The 18604-nt window shown below is 37.6% G+C and overlaps 1 non-coding gene across 1 annotated transcript; it reads right to left on the reverse strand.

The window, feature by feature from the left end:
- Positions 1–13200: 13200 nt before the first annotated feature.
- LOC112739438 (small nucleolar RNA R71) lies at positions 13201–13308 on the reverse strand. Its single transcript, XR_003170374.1, has one exon. It is a non-coding gene; the product is annotated as a small nucleolar RNA R71 (small nucleolar RNA).
- Positions 13309–18604: the final 5296 nt, after the last annotated feature.

An 18604-nucleotide genomic window follows, 5' to 3' on the forward strand; every position in this document is an offset into this window, starting at 1 on the left:
TATTTTAATATACTCAACTTTATTTTACCTTGCTACAACTTCATATACCATTATTAAACAAAATATAATAACAGACTTGGGCAACTAATATACAATTTTTTTATTCTTTTACTCCTTTTTATCGTTATTATTTCTTACTAATATTTAAAATAATAAATGTTCAGTTGATAATTTAATAATTATGATAATTTAGTGCATTACATGAAGTTTAAACTTGAATTTTAAAAGTATTCGTACACAATAAGGTCTTTATTTTATTATTTAAAAAATTAGCATCAAAAAGGCATATCCAAGCATGTATTTTGTTTACATCCAATAATATCCTCTAATTTATTAGAATAACAACCACGATCGAGCATTTATTACTTGGGCATAGATATTTTTAGCTGGCTGTTAAGTATGGATAATTTTAAAGTTCAATTAAAAAATTTTTAGTAGATATACGAAAAAAAGTTCAAACTTCAATCAACGTATTTTCGATTTGAGAAAAAATAAGCCAAACACATATAAAAAAAAAACTAAGAATTTAAAAACAATTTTTTTCATACATAATTTTTTACTGTGATATTGAATTCTTGTGTTTTTTTTCCAGTCCAAGTCCAAAAACATTCGCAAGTATTTCATGATAAAATCCAGTAAATCCTGCAACCATATTAACAGTAAATACACAGAGCAACTCTAGTCATAATTAATTATTTGTAGATATATTTATCCTGCTGTCTAGTATAGGTGACCTTTTAAAAAAGATGCATCCGTTTTTGGTTTAAGTCTAATAACATCCATCTGTATTCCATGATAACATCCATTAAATTCTGAAATCAAATGAACAGAAAACACATACAGACCAACTCTAATCCTAATTTATGGCTTATAGTTCTGTTTAGCTTTCTTAGCCCGTTCCGCCCTTCGAACCAGTGATCTTGTCCTTGGATTCGTCCAAGGGTCTTCAATATTTTTCTTCTTTCCCCTATCCTCCACATGACGACATGGCACATTGAGTACACCCTCTACCACACTCCTAGAGATATTGTCTTTGCAAATTAGTATGTCAGTTACAATTTCTTTCCGAATTTGTTGCAGCTGGGCCTATGGTGACAAACAGATGTATATGTGTTTGGTATAAAATACTTTAAAGAAGCAAATATAAATCCAGCCATCATAATTAGAATTCATCTAAAAAAAGTTATTTATCAATTATTAAATACGCAAATAAGCATCGACATATGTTTTGGATTTCACTAACCGTCGTCCTAATAGGCATGTTCAATTCATCCTCTACCAAGCTTTTTGGATCCCACATTTCCATCCATTTAATGACATATACATCACAGTCCCACCTATGCAACGCAAACAACAAAAAGTTGTGCCAACATATTAAAATTTTTGTGTGGGTTGATTTTTTAACCCTTCTTCGTTTTCATCTCTAGACTTACCAATTTGGCTGTTTTTGGAGCCTTGTTGCATAGCAACACTCATAGCCCTCAGCTGGGAATATTATACGTAGGTAATGTATATTAAAATTACTTTATAGATGGTAAAATTTTATATACAAACAAATGTAATGATTAATTATGTCAATGCAGATGCCCAAATAAAAAAATTATACTAGTATACTATTAAAAAGAGGCATGTTAGAGCATTAAAATTTCATACTATAACTGAAAAATCAGTAACTTGCCTTTCCTCGTAAGGACCTTGATCAACATTATCATCTGTTGCATTTACCATTGGCATGTCGGCCAATGTCTCCTCCCCTGTGAGCGTTTCCATACATGTCTTGTTCATACACACTTTATCCCCACTAATGCATTCGTTTTGTGAATCTTGGCTACAATTTCTGTTTAAATAAATTAGAGGTTGAACAACTATAAGTGATAATAAAAAAGGTCACCTAGCACAAATATAATCCGATCAAGTAAATCTAGTACACCTAAATATATAAATGAGTTTAATTCGAAAGTTTACCCATGGCTGCTTCGTGCCGAGTAAAGTACAGAATAGACAATAACATCCGTAATTCCAATCACTTAACATCCATAAGGCCACACGGATAACATCAGGTGTCAGGCATACATAACATCCAAAATAATAAGACAAAAATTAGCTATTCGAAATACTATTTAAAGTAACTAGTATTGGTATTACTTAGATCTTTATTTAATTGGAATAACGCTCATCAAACTGTCATCCATGTTGCATATTAAAACCAAAGCAGCTTAGTTTTTAGCTATGCATATAAGGGAGAGTACACATAGTTTTCAAAGTTATTATTTTATGAAGTGGATGCTAAAACACAAAAAGATGTATTTACATGTGTAAGGTCTATTGCCATGCTTAAGATAAGTAGCTCCAACAGTTTTTTAAAGATAGATCTACAAGTTACAGCATTGATATCACACTTCTAAAATTAGATAAATAATTAATTACTCTATATATGGTAAAACTTTATATACGATTAAAAAGACGCAAAAACTAAAAAATATTTATACTAGAATACTATTAAAAAGACATAGGTTAGAGCAATAAAATTTTATAACAAAATTGAAAAATCATTGAATTACCTTTTTTTTAAAGGATGTTCATCAAATTTAGCAGGTGATGCATGATCAGCCGGTATGTCGGTCTCAGTTTCATCTACCGTGGGAGCTTCTTTACGAGTCTTTCTATTAGACTTTCTTTTTTTCCTAATGCATCCTCTCTTTGATACACGGTTGTGATTTTTCGGTAACCCAGACATCTTTCCAATTAAATTTAGAAGCCCCTACAGTGGACAAAGTATAAGTTTTATTTTCATTAGAGCTTAAAAGAAGTGTTCCGATTAACATATCTTTCACACTTATCACTATTAAAAGATTATATATCTATTATATGCCTCACCGGGTGAGATGTGCTTTCCTCTTCATCCATCTTCTTCAGATCAGCAAGCGACCAGTCTTTGATCCACGGTTCTCTCCCATTATATCTTCCTAAATATCCATTCTTGTTAGCATGGAGATATATAATATGAAAATTATAGTAATTGCTATAAACAAGGTATACTATAGAATAACAAACAACAAATCAAAGGTTAGGGATATACGGCTCACCAGTAATGCGAACATCCATCCATTCACTGTCTTCTTCCCTACATCCTAAAACCTCATAACTCCCTCAATTAGAAAATCATAAATGTACCTCATCCAATATATCTTCCTTGGGTTCGATACATCAATGGCAACCCATATATGTATGTCTGAAATGGTGGCCTTGATGAGAGAACTTTTGCGTGGTCTAGAAATTCGCAGATAAATCCTCGTTGCAAGTATAGTTTCTAAGCCAACAAAAGTCCTTTCATACAAACGTTTGGTTGTCACAAGTAACAAACCCCTTTAAAATTGATAACCGAAGTATTTAAACCTCGGATCATCTTCTCAAGGAATTGCAGGGAGGTATGTTCTTATTATTGGTTATGAGTCTTGTAAATCGGGAGTTTTGAAAGTAAGGAACAGGTAATTTAAATGATAAGAAAAATAAATAAATAATTATAAAATAAATTCTTGGCAAGGTATGAAAATTCGGAAGTCCTATCCTAGTTACCCTTATCGGTGGTGATGAGAATTAAGTTTGATCCCACTTAGTTAACCTTTACTAAAGCAAGGAAAGTCAAGTGGACTAATTAGTCTGATCCTCAAGTCCTAGTCAATCCCTAAGGTTAAGGACTAGAGTTAGTAGAATTCAAGTCAATTAGCAAAGATAACAATTATCAATCACGATGAGTTTGATAACTCAAGAGCCTCCAGTTAATCAATTAAAACCAAGAATATAAAAAGCTAAATAAGAATCATAAATCTGAAATACCTCAATTGCATTAATAAAAGAAAATCAATCCAAACATAAAGAGTTCATAAGCCAAATTGGTAACATGAGTCAGATACGAATAAAAGCATTAGAATAAATAAAAATATAAAAGGAATATTGAACCTGAGAAGAAGTTGAAATCCTAAATCCTAATATAAATCCTAATCCTAATCCTAAGAGAGAAGAGAAAACCTCTCTCTCTAAAAACTACATCTAATCCTAAAATTGTGAATTATGAGCTTATCATTATGAATGAATGGATTCCCCCACTTTATAGCCTCTAATCTGTGTTTTCTGGTCCGAAAACTGGGTCGAAAACAGGTTTCAGAAATCGCTGGGGGCGTTTTCTGCAGTTTCTGCACGTGGCATCTGTCACGCGTCTGCGTAGGTCACGCGGCCGCGTCATCTGGAGTTCTGCTCTTCCACGCGGTCGTGTCAGGCACGCTTCCGCGTCAGTTGTGCTTCGCGCGAGTCACACGTCCGCGTCATGCGCGCATTTGCACGGATGCCAGTTTGCGCAAAGCACGCGTTCGCGTCGTCTACACGGACGCGTCACTTCCAGTTTCTTCAAAAACTCCATTTTGTGCTTTCCTTCCATTTTTGTATGTTTCCTTTCCATCCTTTAAGTCATTCCTGCCTTAGGAGATCTGAAAATACTTAACACACAGATCACGACATCGAATAGTAATAAAGGGTAATTAAAATTAATATGTTTAAAGCATAGGAAACATGTTTTTCACATATATCACATAATAAGGAAGGAAAATTAAAACCATGCAATTTACATGAATAAGTGGGTGAAGGATTGAATAAATCACTTAAATTGAGCACAAAATACATCATAAAATATGGGTTTATCAACCTCCCCACACTTAAACATTAGCATGTCCTTATGCTAAATCCAAGATAAAGAATAAGGTAAGGTGGTAGAATTTTATGCAATGCAATCTATTCTAAATGCAAGCTACCTAAATGAGTCATGCAATTCTAGTTTTTATTCACTTGTATATAAAACTCACATGTAGTTAAATTAATTCATATCCTCAAGGAATCATATATGCATAGCCAAACCTTAGATAGTGTTAAAGCACTTTTAGAATTGAGATGGGGAAAAGTATTTCACAAACTTGCAAGACAATTAACAATTAAGCAGAGATATATGGTGATGAGCTATTGAACCCTCACCGGATTTAGTGTTTACTCTCTAGTCACTCAGTGTTTATTGGGTTAATCACTCAATTCTTTTTCTATCATTGCTTTCTAAAACTTTGTTCTTCATCTAACCAATCAACAATCATGGAATATAGACATACAAAAATCATGAGATCTTTTTCAAGGTTGTAATGGGGTCAAGGTAAAGGTAAGGGTATATGTATAAGGCTAAGTGAGCTAACAAAGTGAATCCTTGATTAGTCTAAGATCTCACCTAACATACATACTTTATATAATTTAAAGTTTCTTAACCTATTTACCCAAAATTTTCCACTTTGTATTACAAGCTCATGCATTAACTTTAAGTTCAAAATTTTGTCCCATGTGCATTGATTCTTTTTATTTTGCATTTGGGGAATTTTTTTGTATCCCCTCATTTAAATAGTGAAAATATTTATTTATTTATTTATTTATTTATTTATTTATTTATTTATTATTATTATTATTATTATTATTATTATTATTATTATTATTATTATTATTATTATTATTATTATTATTATTATTATTATTATTATTTTAATCTATGCACATGGTAATTCAATTGTTTTGATTTCACATGAGCATGTTTCCCAAATTTTTGTTTTTGAAACAACTTATTCTTTTTAAATTCCTACTTTGTTTCTATCATCCCATGTTTCCATAAAATTTCCCACACTTAAATTGTACACAATATCTATCTTAAGCTAACCAAGGATTTAACTTGGGATTTTTATTTTATTTTTCTGTTTAAGGCTAGTAATATGGTTATAGAACAAGAGAGGATTAAAAAGCTCAAGGGGGCTAACAAGGGTGATGTAAAAGGTAGGCTAATTTGGGATAAGTGAGGAAAAATTCAAATGATGGCCTCAATCATCTCTTGGTATGTATCTATATTCTATATTGGACATATAGATTAAAATAAAGTAAAGAACATCAGAATGAAAAAGAAGGGCAAAACACACAGAAATGAAATTTATGATTTGAATGTAACCATACAATTAAGCTCAAAACTCACAGGCTGTGTGTTCTCCAGCTCAAAAATCATATATCAGTTATGTATGTCATGCAAGTAGAAATCAAGAATTCCCATTATTCTCAATGTAAATATTAGGGTGGCCCTTAAAATCTTAGTGTTTCTCCTTGATGAAATGTTGTTAACTAACTAACATGTAATGCTATATATACAAGGTGTGTGGATTGTTTTAATTTACTAAAGTTTCTAGTTTACTCCTTTTATTTTCAATTAAACCAAACTATTATATGCTAAAAAGGGTAAACTATACTAATTAATCCACATATTTTATAACTAATAAGTTCAGAATTGCAAACTAAACTAAATGTCTAAGATATAAACTAAAGTGCAAAATGCGGAAATAAAGTAAAAATACAGCAAAATCACAATGTGCAAGTAATGAAAAATAAAAATAAAAATAAAAATACAAAAAAATAAACAAAATAGGATAAAAAGAGTCTGTAGTGGTTCACCAAAAAAGATAAGCCAGGGATGGCGACCTCTCCACACTTAAAATATAGCATCGTCCTCGATGCTCACTCAAGCTGGGTGTGAAGAAGTGTCATCACCGGAAGGATGGGCTGCTGGTGTCTCTGTGGTGGCCTGAGGATCTGCAGGCTGGATGAGTGTAGGAGGATTTGTCTGCTGCAGTGGAGGCGTTGACTGTAGAGGAATCTCCGGGTCTGCAGCCTGGATCTAGTGTGGCTCCTCAGAATGTGGCGCAGCCTGCTCTGGTCCTGCCTGCTCAGCCTGGGTAGGTGCCTCCTCCTCATGATTATCCTCCTCCACCTCAGATATATCAGAAGGGATGTCAGGCTCGGAGGGGATGTCGCTGCCGGATCGGATCATCAACTTGAGGTGCTCATAGCGTCGCTTGTTGCGACGCTCAGATCTCTCATATCGCCGCTGGTTGCGGCGCTCCATCTGGTCTAGCTGCTGGAATAGGCGGTGCACAAGGTGGTAAATGGGCCCTGAGGCAGGTGGAGGTGCAGTGGTGGTAGCTAGAGCAGCAGTGGATGAAGAAGGGGCAGCTGAAGGTGTAGCGGTCTCATCAGAAGCGGTGAGGAATGGGGTCTGTAATCGAAAGCCTGAAACTTCCTGCTGTGAGGGATAATCTTCTTGCAGTCTGCAGCAGGTGGCTTCTCATCAGCAAGCTCCTAAGGCACGTCAGCTCGACGGCCGAGCTGGGTGATCAGATAAGGGAAGGGAAGAGTGCCCCTGACATGGACCCTGGCCATGTAATACCGGATGAATCGTGGAAGATACAGGTCCTTACCCTCTATCACGCACCAGATGAGGGTGATCATAGCAGCAGGCAGCTCCGTCTCATGAGTGCTCGGCATCACATAGTTGCTCAGAATCTGGTGCTAGAGCCGAGCCTCATCATTCAGATAAATCAGCTTGATTCCCTTAGGCATCGCTGTGTTCTTACCCATGACCCATGGGACAGTCGGATCAAGGGCTATCCTCTGCTTCACAGCATCCCAGTCAAATCTCATAAATCGCATATCCTCCTCAGCCTTTTGGTAACCATCAGGCTGATCTGACTTAGGATGAAGCTGTAGAATATCCTCAATGGCTTCCTCAGTGACCAAAATCTGTTTCCCTCTGAGGTGCACTGTATCCAGGGAAGTCTTGAAATAGTTACAGTAAAATTCTCTGACCCAGGAGGCATTGACCTCTGTCAAGTTTCGTTCCAAGAAGAACCAGCCTCTGTGTTTTATCTGTTCGGAGGTGTACTGCTGTAGTTCTTCTGGGATTTTTAGAGTTCTCTCCAGGTACAGGTTCCTGGAAGTGGCAAACACGGGATACTTCAGCTCACAGTATCTGTTTGTAAATTTTACCGGATCTGTGGCACTGAGGAGCTGGTCAGCCTTTTCCTGCGCGGTAAAGTTCTTTTTCCACCAGGAGTCATCATGCAACATGTCGATGATGGCCATAGAGGATTCGCCTCTTTTCCTTTTGCCAGTGGTTGCTTTGCCTTTTCCCTTGCGCTGAGGGTCAGACATCCTGAAAAGCAGAAATTCCAGGATTTAATTGAAGAACAAAAGCAGAAAAACAAGTAGGCAAATGGGATTGATCAATGTAAGCATAAAGGCAAACAAGCAGTAGAATTATGAAATGACTTAAGTGTATGTACAGTTTGGACTGTATTTGAGTGAAAAATCTGAGGTGAAAAAATCACAATCCAAAATATAATATAAGTAGAATACATGTTAATTAGGAAAAACAATAATCATGCCTTGAGTTAGAAAGTTAAAGTAGGTAGTTAAAAAGCAAAGAGAAAAGTTAGAAAGTTAAAAGTGGGTAATAGGTGTAAAGGAAGTTAGAAAGTGAAAGCAGTGAGTTAGTAAAAGAAAGTTAAAGTAAGTGGCATGATAATCGGTTACCTAGGTAACAAGGAATTCACAAATTTAAAGAACAGTCAACTCATATTCAAGCAAGGATATCGGGTTATTGATGATAATTCATATAGATACAGGAGTAGCTAAAAGTAAAATGAAATCATCAATAATGTAATTTATTAACCAGGGAATCAAAAAGGAATAAAAATGCTATCCCGTGCATTCATGAATTGGTTTAGTGGGAGCTAAGTAGTGCAAAATTTAAAATTGCCAAAACCAATTCATGAATGTAAAAATGGAACAACTTGCAGAAAATTGGGCAGCATTCCGGCTAAAATTGGATGTTCCTGGGTAATACACAGCAAGAAAAATAGTTCATATAAATTCAAATAAAGCTGCAATTAGACACAATTAACATGAACATGAAAGAGCAGTGTAACAGCAGCAAGAAACATGGAAGAACAATGTATGAATAATATGAACATCACAGCCAGATCAAAATTGCAGAATAGGTAAAACAAGTAACAAGAACGGCGCAATTATCAGGCCTAAATCCACTAACCACATCCTAGCTACCTAACCACCTAGAGTCCACTACAACATGCATCTCTAACTATCCTAATTTGAACAAAATCAGAAAAATATGCAATTAACTACGGATGATAGGGAAATCAGTGTTCGGCGGAACCTGTTATGTGTATGAACAGAGGTGAGGGTGGAGAGATGGTGGTGGTGATGCGGCGGCGCTGGGGAGGGGCACGGCGGCGCGGTGGTGGCGGTTCGGTGGCAGGGGCTCGGGTAGGGTTTAATGGTGGAGGGGAACGGTGATGGTGAGATGAAGGGGGCGAGGGTGTTGGCGGCAGTTCTGGGTGGTTGGGGGTGGTGGCCGCGGTGGTGGTGTTCGGTGATGGGGGCGGCAGTGGCGGAGGGGAGTGGAAGAGCTCGGTGGAGGAAGAAGAGAAGGAGAGAGAGGGTGGTTATCAGCGATGGGGTGGGGTGGTGGGGATGGCACGGTGGTCGGCGGTGGTGGCTGGAAGTGTTGGTGGTTGGGTGGTGATGAGCGGATAATTTATACGCTTTTTCGCATTGTTTTTAGTATGTTTTTAGTATATTTTAGTTAGTTTTTATTATGTTTTTATTAGTTTTTAAATAAAAATCACTCTTCTGGACTTTACTATGAGTTTGTGTGTTTTTCTGTGATTTCAGGTATTTTCTGGCTGAAATTGAGGGACCTGAGCAAAAATATGATTCAGAGGCTGAAAAAGGACTGCAGATGCTGTTGGATTCTGACCTCCCTGCACTCAAAGTGTATTTTCTGGAGCTACAGAACCCCAATTGGCGCGCTCTCAATTGAGTTGGAAAGTAGACATCCTGGGCTTTCCAGCAATATATAATAGTCTATACTTTGCCCGAGATTTGATGGCCCAAACAGGCATTCCAAATCAGCTCAAGAATTCTGGCGTTTAACTCCAAAACTGGCACAAAAGCTGGAGTTAAACGCCCAAACTGGCACAAAAGCTGGCGTTTAACTCCAAGAAAAGTCTCTACACGAAAATGCTTCAATGCTCAGCCCAAGCACACACCAAGTGGGCCCGGAAGAAGATTTCTGTATTAATTACTGATTTCTGTAAACCCTAGGCTACTAGTTTTCTATAAATAGGACCTTTTTGCTATTGTATTTTCATCTTTTGATCATCTTTTGATCATCTTTTAATCATCTTGGAATCATGTTTTAATGATTGAACCCTCTTTGGGAGGCTGGCCATTCGGCCATGCCTAGACCTTGTTCTTATGTATTTTCAACGGTAGAGTTTCTACACACCATAGATTAAGGTGTGGAGCTCTGCTGTTCCTCATGAATTAATGCAATTACTACTCTTTTTCTATTCAATTCATGCCTACTTCTTCTCTAAGATATCACTTGTTCTTCAACTTGATGAATGTGATGATCCGTGACACTCATCATCATTCTCACCTATGAACGTGTGCTTGACAACCACCTCCGTTCTACCTTCGATTGAGTGTGTATCTCTTGGATTCCTTAATCAGAATCTTCGTGGTATAAGCTAGAATCCATTGGCGGCCATTCTTGAGAATCCAGAAAGTCTAAACCTTGTCTGTGGTATTCCGAGTAGGATTCAAGGATTGAATGACTGTGACGAGCTTCAAACTTGCGAGTGTTGGGCGTTAGTGACAGATGCAAAAGAATCACTGGATTCTATTCCGACATGATCGAGAACCGACAGATGATTAGCCGTGCTATGACAGAGTGCGTTGAACATTTTCACTGAGAGGACGGGATTGTAGCCATTGACAACGGTGATGCCCAACATACAGCTTGCCAAGGAAAAGAGTATGAATGATTGGAAGAAGGCAATAGGAAAGCAGAGGTTCAAGAGGAACAAAGCATCTTCATACGCTTATTTGAAATCCACCAATGAATTACATAAGTACCTCTATCTTTATTTTATGTTTATTTTCATCACCTTAAACTCCATAACCATTTGAATCTGCCTGACTGAGATTTACAAGATGACCATAGCTTGCTTCAAGCCGACAGTCTTTGTGGGATCGACCCTTACTCACGTAAGGTATTACTTGGACGACCCAGTGCACTTGCTGGTTAGTTGTGTGGAATTGTGACAAAGTGTGATTCACGTTTAAGAGCTCCAAGTCCTTTGGCACCATTGTTGATGATCACAATTTCGTGCACCAAGCTTTTTGGCGCCGTTGCTGGAGATTGTTCGAGTTTGGACAACTGACGGTTCATCTTGTTGCTTATATTAGGTACTTTTCAGAATTTTTAAGAATGAATTCTAGAGTTTCAAGGTGATGTTTTTATCATCACAAAAGCTGATTGATTCCCATCAATTTAGCTGTTGAATGTAATGTCCTGCTGAAGCTTGGCCAAACATGTCTAATCTTTTTAGACTGAAGCTTTAGACTAACATTGCATGATTCCCTGAATTCTTATTAAAAGTTTTGAATCCCTTTATTTTCTTTTCCATATAATTTTCGAAAAAGCACAAAAAAAAATTTATAAAATCATGAAAATCAAAAATATTTTATGTTTCTTGTTGGAGTCTAGTGTCTAATTTTAAATTTGGTGTCAATTGCATGTCTTTATTCTTCTTGCATTTTTCGAATATATGCATTATGTTCTTCATTAATCTTCAAGTTGTTCTTGATGATTTACTTGCTCTGATCTTTAAATTCTCTTGTTTTGTGTATTTTGTTGTTTTTCTTATGCATTCTCAATTTGTTAGAGTCTCTAATACAAAACTTCTAAGTTTGGTGTCTTGCATGCATTGTTTATTTGATCTTAGTTGCATTTTTTTATTTGTTTACCATTACTAAAAATTCAAAAAAATTTCAAAACTATGTCTTTTCAAGTCAATAATACAGAGAATTGAAGATTCAGAACATTCAGCAGAGGAATTACACAGAAAAAGCTGGGCGTTCAAAACGCCCAGTGAAGAAGGAAGACTGGCGTTTAAACGCCAGCCAGGGTACCTGGCTGGGCTTTTAACGCCCAAAAAGGTAGGAATTTGGGCGTTAAACGCCAGAATGGATTCTGGGCGTTTAACGCCAGGATGACACTACAGGGAAGATTTTGTTTTTAATTCAAATCTTTTTCAAATCATATCTTTTCAATCATATATCTTCAAAATAAATTTCTTTCCATCTTTTTTATTTATTACTATTTTCGAAAATCCATGCTAAAATTAATGATTTACTTCAAAATTTTCAAGTTGTTACTTGCCTATTAAGAAAGGATCAAACTTTAAATTTTAGAATTATATCTTCTAATTTCTTGTTAGTCAAGTAATCAACTTTAATTTCAAAAACTTTCTCTTTTCAAGTTGATTTTCAATCATATCTTCTCAATCATATCTTTTCAATCACATCTTTTCAAAATTAATTTTCAATCATATCTTTTTGATTTCTAATTTCAAAATCTCTTTCAAAAATCACTTAATTTCTTTCCTAATCTTAATTTTCGAAAATCTCAATCAAATTTTCAAATTTCTTCTTAATTATTTCAAAATCTTTTTAATTTATTTTCGAAAATTCTTCCCCTCTTTTCACATCCTTCTATTTAAGGGACTAACACTCCTCCTCAAGGTACAATTCGAACTCCCTCCTTCTTTATATGTTCGAATTCTCTTCCATCTACCTCCTCCTTCTATTCTTCTTTTCCTCTAACACCTCAAGGAATCTCTATACTGTGACATAGAGGATTCCCTACTTTCTTGTTCTCTTCTCTTTCATATGAGCAGAAGCAAAGACAAAGGCATACTTGTTCAAGCTGATCCTAAACCTGAAAGGACCTTGAAGAGAAAGCTAAGAGAAGCTAAAGTACAATTCTCTTTAGAGGGCTTAACAGAGCTTTTCAAAGAAGAAGAAACCATGGCAGCCGAAAACAACAATGCCAACAATGCAAGGAAGGTGCTTGGTGACTTTACTGCACCTACTTCCGACTTCTATGGGAGAAGCATCTCAATCCCTGCCATTGGAGCAAACAACTTTGAGCTTAAGCCTCAATTAGTTTCTCTAATGCAACAGAATTGCAAGTTTCATGGACTTCCATTGGAAGATCCTCATCAGTTCTTGGCTGAATTCTTGCAAATCTGTGACACTATCAAGACCAATGGTGTTGACCCTGAAGTCTACAGACTTATGCTTTTTTCTTTTGCTGTAAGAGACAGAGCTAGGACATGGTTGGATTCACAACCTAAAGAAAGCCTGAACTCTTGGGAAAAGCTAGTTAATGCCTTCTTGGAAAAATTCTTTCCACCTCAAAAATTGAGTAAGCTTAGAGTGGAAGTCCAAACTTTCAGACAAAAGGAAGGTGAATCCCTCTATGAAGCTTGGAAAAGATACAAGCAATTGATCAGAAAGTGTCCTTCTGACATGCTTTCTGAATGGAGCATCATAGGTATCTTCTATGATGGTCTGTCTGAACTATCTAAGATGTCATTTGATAACTCTGCTGGAGGATCTCTTCATCCAAAGAAGACGCCTGCAAAAGCTCAGGAACTCATTGAAATGGTTGCAAATAACCAATTCATGTACACTTCTGAAAGGAATCCTGTGAATAATGGGACAACTCAGAAGAAAGGAGTTCTTGAGATTGATACTCTGAATGCAATATTGGCTCAGAATAAAATACTGACCCAACAAGTCAATATAATTTCTCAGAGTCTGTCTGAAATGCAAGTAGCAACAGGCAGTACTAAGGAAGCTTCCTCTGAAGAAGAAGCTTATGATCCTGAGAACCCAGCAATGGAAGAGGTGAATTACATAGGAGAACCCTATGAAAACACCTATAATCCTTCATGGAGAAATCATCCAAATCTCTCATGGAAGGATCAACAGAGAACTCAACAAGGTTTCAATAACAATAATGGTGGAAGAAACAGGTTTAGCAATAGCAAGCCTTTTCCATCATCTTCTCAGCAACAAACAGAGAATTCTAAGTAGAGCCACTTTGACTTAGCAACCATTGTCTCTGATATAATCAAAACCACTCAAAGTTTCATGACTGAAACAAGGTCCCCCATTAGAAATTTGGAGGCACAAGTGGGACAGCTGAGTAAGAAAATTACTGAACTCCCTCCTAGTACTCTCCCAAGCAATACAGAGGAGAATCCGAAAAGAGAGTGCAAGGCCATAAACACGTCTCACATGGCCGAACCTGGAGAGGAGGAAGAGGCAATGATCTCCACTGAGGAAGACCTCAATGGACGTCCACTGACCTCCATGGAGTTCCCTGATGAGGAACCATGGGAATCTGAGGCTCACACTGAGACCATAGAGATTCCATTAAATTTACTTTTGCCATTCATGAGCTCTGATGAGTATTCTTCCTCTGAAGAGGATGAAGATGTCACTGAAGAGCAAGTTGCTAAGTACCTTGGAGCAATCATGAAGCTAAATGCCAAGTTGTTTGGTAATGAGACTTAGGAGGATGAACCTCCATTGCTCATCAAAGAACTGGATGACTTGACTAGGCAGAGATTACCTCTGAAGAGACAAGATCCTGGAAAGTTCTCAATACCTTGTACCATAGGCACCATGACCTTTGAGAAGGCTCTATGTGACCTAGGGTCAAGCATAAACTTCATGCCTCTCTCTGTAATGGAGAAGCTAGGGATCATTGAAGTACAAGCTGTAAGAATCTCACTGGAAATGGCAGACAATTCAAAGAAATAGGCTTATGGACTTGTAGAGGATGTCTTGGTAAAGGTTGAAGGCCATTACATCCCTGCTGATTTCATAATCCTAGAGACTGGGAAGTGTATGGATGAATCCATCATCTTTGGCAGATCCTTCCTAGCCACAGCAAAAGCTGTGATTGATGTTGACAGAGGAGAATTGATCATTCAAGTGAATGAAGATTCCCTTGTGTTTAAAGCTCAAGGATATCCCTCTGTCACCATGGAGAGGAAGCATGAAGAGCTTCTCTCAATACAGAGTCAAACAGAGCCCCCACAGTCAAACTCTAAGTTTGGTTTTGGGAGGCCACAACCAAACCTTAAGTTTGGTGTTGAACCCCCACATTCAAACTCTAAGTTTGGTGTTGGGAGGTTCCAACATTGCTCTGAACATCTGTGAGGCTCCATGAGAGCCCACTGTCAAGCTATTGACATTAAAGAAGCGCTTGTTGGGAGGCAACCCAATATTTAATTATCTATGTTAAATTTCTATTCTGTTATTTTATGTTTTCTGTAGGTTGATGATCATGTGAAGTCACAAAAACAATTGAAAAAGCAAAAATAGAATGAAAAATAGAATAAAAAATAGAACACCCTGGAGGAGAACTTACTGGCGTTTAAACGCTAGTAAGGGTAGCAGAATGGGCGTTAAACGCCCAGTCTGGCGCCATTCTGGGCGTTTAACGCCAGAAATGGGCACCAGACTGGCGTTTAACGCCAGGAATGGGCAAAAAGCTGGCGTTAGACGCCAGAAATGGGCAGCAGCCTGGCGTTTAATGCCAGGATTGGCAGAAAGGGGCATTTTGCACGCCAATTGGTGCAGGGATAAAATATCCTTGACACCTCAGGATCTGTGGACCCCACAGGATCCCCACTTACCCCACCTCTCTCTCTCTTCTTCACCCATTCACCACTCACATCCATCCTTCAAAAACCCCACCTACCTCACCATACCCCCCTCTCCACTCCTATATAAACCCATCTTCACTCCTTCATTTTCACATAACCTAAACACCACTTCTCCCCCTTGCCCGAAACACAAAGCCCCCTCCATCTCCTCTATTTCTTCTTCTTCTACTCTCTTCTTTCTTCTTTTGCTCGAGGACGAGCAAACCTTCTAAGTTTGGTGTGGTAAAAGCTAAAGCTTTTTTATTTTCCATAACCATTCATGGCACCAAAGGCCGGAGAAACCTCTAGAAAGAGGAAAGGGAAGGCAAAAGCTTCCACCTCCGAGTCATGGGAGATGGAGAGATTCCTCTTAAGGGTGCATCAAGACCACTTCTATGAAGTTGTGGCTAAGAAGAAAGTGATCCCCGAGGTCCCTTTCAAGCTCAAAAAGAATGAGTATCCAGAGATCTGACATGAGATCCGAAGAAGAGGTTGGGAAGTTCTCACCAACCCCATTCAACAAATCAGGATCTTAATGGTTCAAGAGTTCTATGCCAATGCATGGATCACCAAGAACCATGATCAAAGTGTGAACCCAGACCCTAAGAATTGGCTTACAATGGTTCGGGGGAATTACTTAGATTTTAGTTCGGAAAATGTAAGGTTGGCATTCAACTTGTCTATGATGCAAGGAGATGCACACCCCTACACTAGAAGGGTCAACTTTGATCAAAGGTTGGACCAAGTCCTCATGGATATTTGTGAAGAGGGCGCCCAATGGAAGAGAGATTCAAGAGGGAAGCCGGTTCAACTAAGAAGGCATGACCTCAAGCCCGTGGCTAGGAGATGGTTAGAGTTCATCCAATGCTCAATCATTCCCACTAGCAACCGGTCTGAAGCTACTATAGACCGGGCTATCATGATCCATAGCATCATGATTGGAGAGGAAGTAGAAGTTCATGAGGTTATATCCCAAGAACTCTACAAGGTGGCGGACAAGTCCTCTACTTTGGCAAGGTTAGCCTTCCCTCATCTCATTTGTCATCTTTGCAATTCGGTTGGAATTGACATAGAGGGAGACATTCTCATTGATGAGGATAAGCCTATCACTAAGAAAAAGATGGAGCAAATAAGAGAACCTCACCAAGAGCATGAGGAAATTCCTCATCATGAAATCCCTAAGATGCCTCAAGGGATGCATTTTCCTCCATAAAACTATTGGGAGCAAATCAACACCTCCCTAGGAGAATTAAGTTCTAACATGGGACAACTAAGGGTGGAGCACCAAGAGCATTCCATCCTCCTCCATAAAATTAGAGAAGACCAAAGAACCATGAGAGAGGAACAACAAAGGCAAGGAAGAGACATTGAGGAACTCAAGCACTCCATAAGATCTTCAAGAGGAAGAACAAGCCGCCATCACTAAGGTGTACCCGTTCTTTAATTTCCTTGTTCTTTACTTTATTACATAATCATTAGTATCTATGCCTTAAAGCTATGAAAATGAATCCATCACCTTTCTTAAATGAAAAATGTTTTTAATTGAAAAAGAAAAAGAAGTGCATGAATTTCAAATTTTAAAACAGTTTAATTATTTTGATGTGGTGGCAATACTATTGTTTTTCTGAATGAATGCTTGAACAGTGCATATTTTTGAATTTGATTGTTTATGAATGTTAAAATTGTTGGCTCTTGAAAGAATGATAGAAAAAGGAGAAATGTTATCTGATGATCTGAAAAATCATAAAATTGATTCTTGAAGCAAGAAAAAGCAGTGAAAAGCTTGCGAAAAAAAAAGAGAGGCAAAAAAAAAAGAGAAAAGAAAGAAAAAGAAAAGCAAGCAGAAAAAGCCAATACCCCTTTTAACCAAAAGGCAAGGGTGATAAAAAGGATCCAAGGCTTTGAGCATCAGTGGATAGGAGGGCCCACAGGAATAAAATCCTGGCCTAAGCGGCTAAACCAAGCTGTCCCTAACCATGTGCTTGTGGCGTGAAGGTGTCAAGTGAAAACTTGAGACTGAGCGGTTAAATTCGAGGTCCAAAGCAAAAAGAAGAGTGTGCTTAAGAACCCTGGACACCTCTAATTGGGGACTCTAGCAAAGCTGAGTCACAATTTGAAAAGGTTCACCCAGTTATGTGTCTGTGGCATTTATGTATCCGGTGGTAATACTGGAAAACAAAGTGCTTAGGGCCACGGCCAAGACTCATAAAGTAGCTGTGTTCAAGAATCAACATACTTAACTAGGAGAATCAATAACACTATCTGGATTCTGAGTTCCTATAGAAGCCAATCATTCTGAACTTCAAAGGATAAAGTGAGATGCCAAAACTGTTCAGAAGCAAAAAGCTAAAAGCCCCGCTCATCTAATTAATACTGATCTTCATAGATATTTTTGGAATTCATTGTATATTCTCTTCTTTTTATCCTATTTGATTTTCAGTTGCTTGGGAACAAGCAACAATTTAAGTTTGGTGTTGTGATGAGCGGATAATTTATACGCTTTTTGGCATTATTTTTAGTATGTTTTTAGTATATTTTAGTTAGTTTTTATTAGTTTTTAAATAAAAATTAATCTTCTGGACTTTACTATGAGTTTGTGTATTTTTCTGTGATTTCAGGTATTTTCTGGCTGAAATTGAGGGACCTGAGCAAAAATCTGATTCAGAGGCTGAAAAAGGACTACAGATGCTGTTGGATTCTGACCTCCCTACACTCAAAGTGGATTTTCTGGAGCTATAGAAGCCCAATTGGCACGCTCTCAATTGCGTTGGAAACTAGACATCCTGAGCTTTCCAGAAATATATAATAGTCCATACTTTGTCCGAGATTTGATGGCCCAAACAGGCGTTCCAAGTCAGCTCAAGAATTCTAATGTTTAACTCCAAAACTGGCACAAAAGCTGGAGTTAAACGCCCAAACTGGCACAAAAGCTGGCGTTTAACTCCAAAAAAAGTCTCTACACGAAAATGCTTTAATGCTCAGCCCAAGCACATACCAAGTGGGTCCGGAAGAAGATTTCTACATTAATTACTGATTTCTGTAAACCCTAGGCTACTAGTTTTCTATAAATAGGACCTTTTTGCTATTGTATTTTCATCTTTTGATCATCT

This window comes from Arachis hypogaea, chromosome 13, assembly GCF_003086295.3.
Source record: "Arachis hypogaea cultivar Tifrunner chromosome 13, arahy.Tifrunner.gnm2.J5K5, whole genome shotgun sequence".
NCBI lineage: Eukaryota > Viridiplantae > Streptophyta > Magnoliopsida > Fabales > Fabaceae > Arachis > Arachis hypogaea.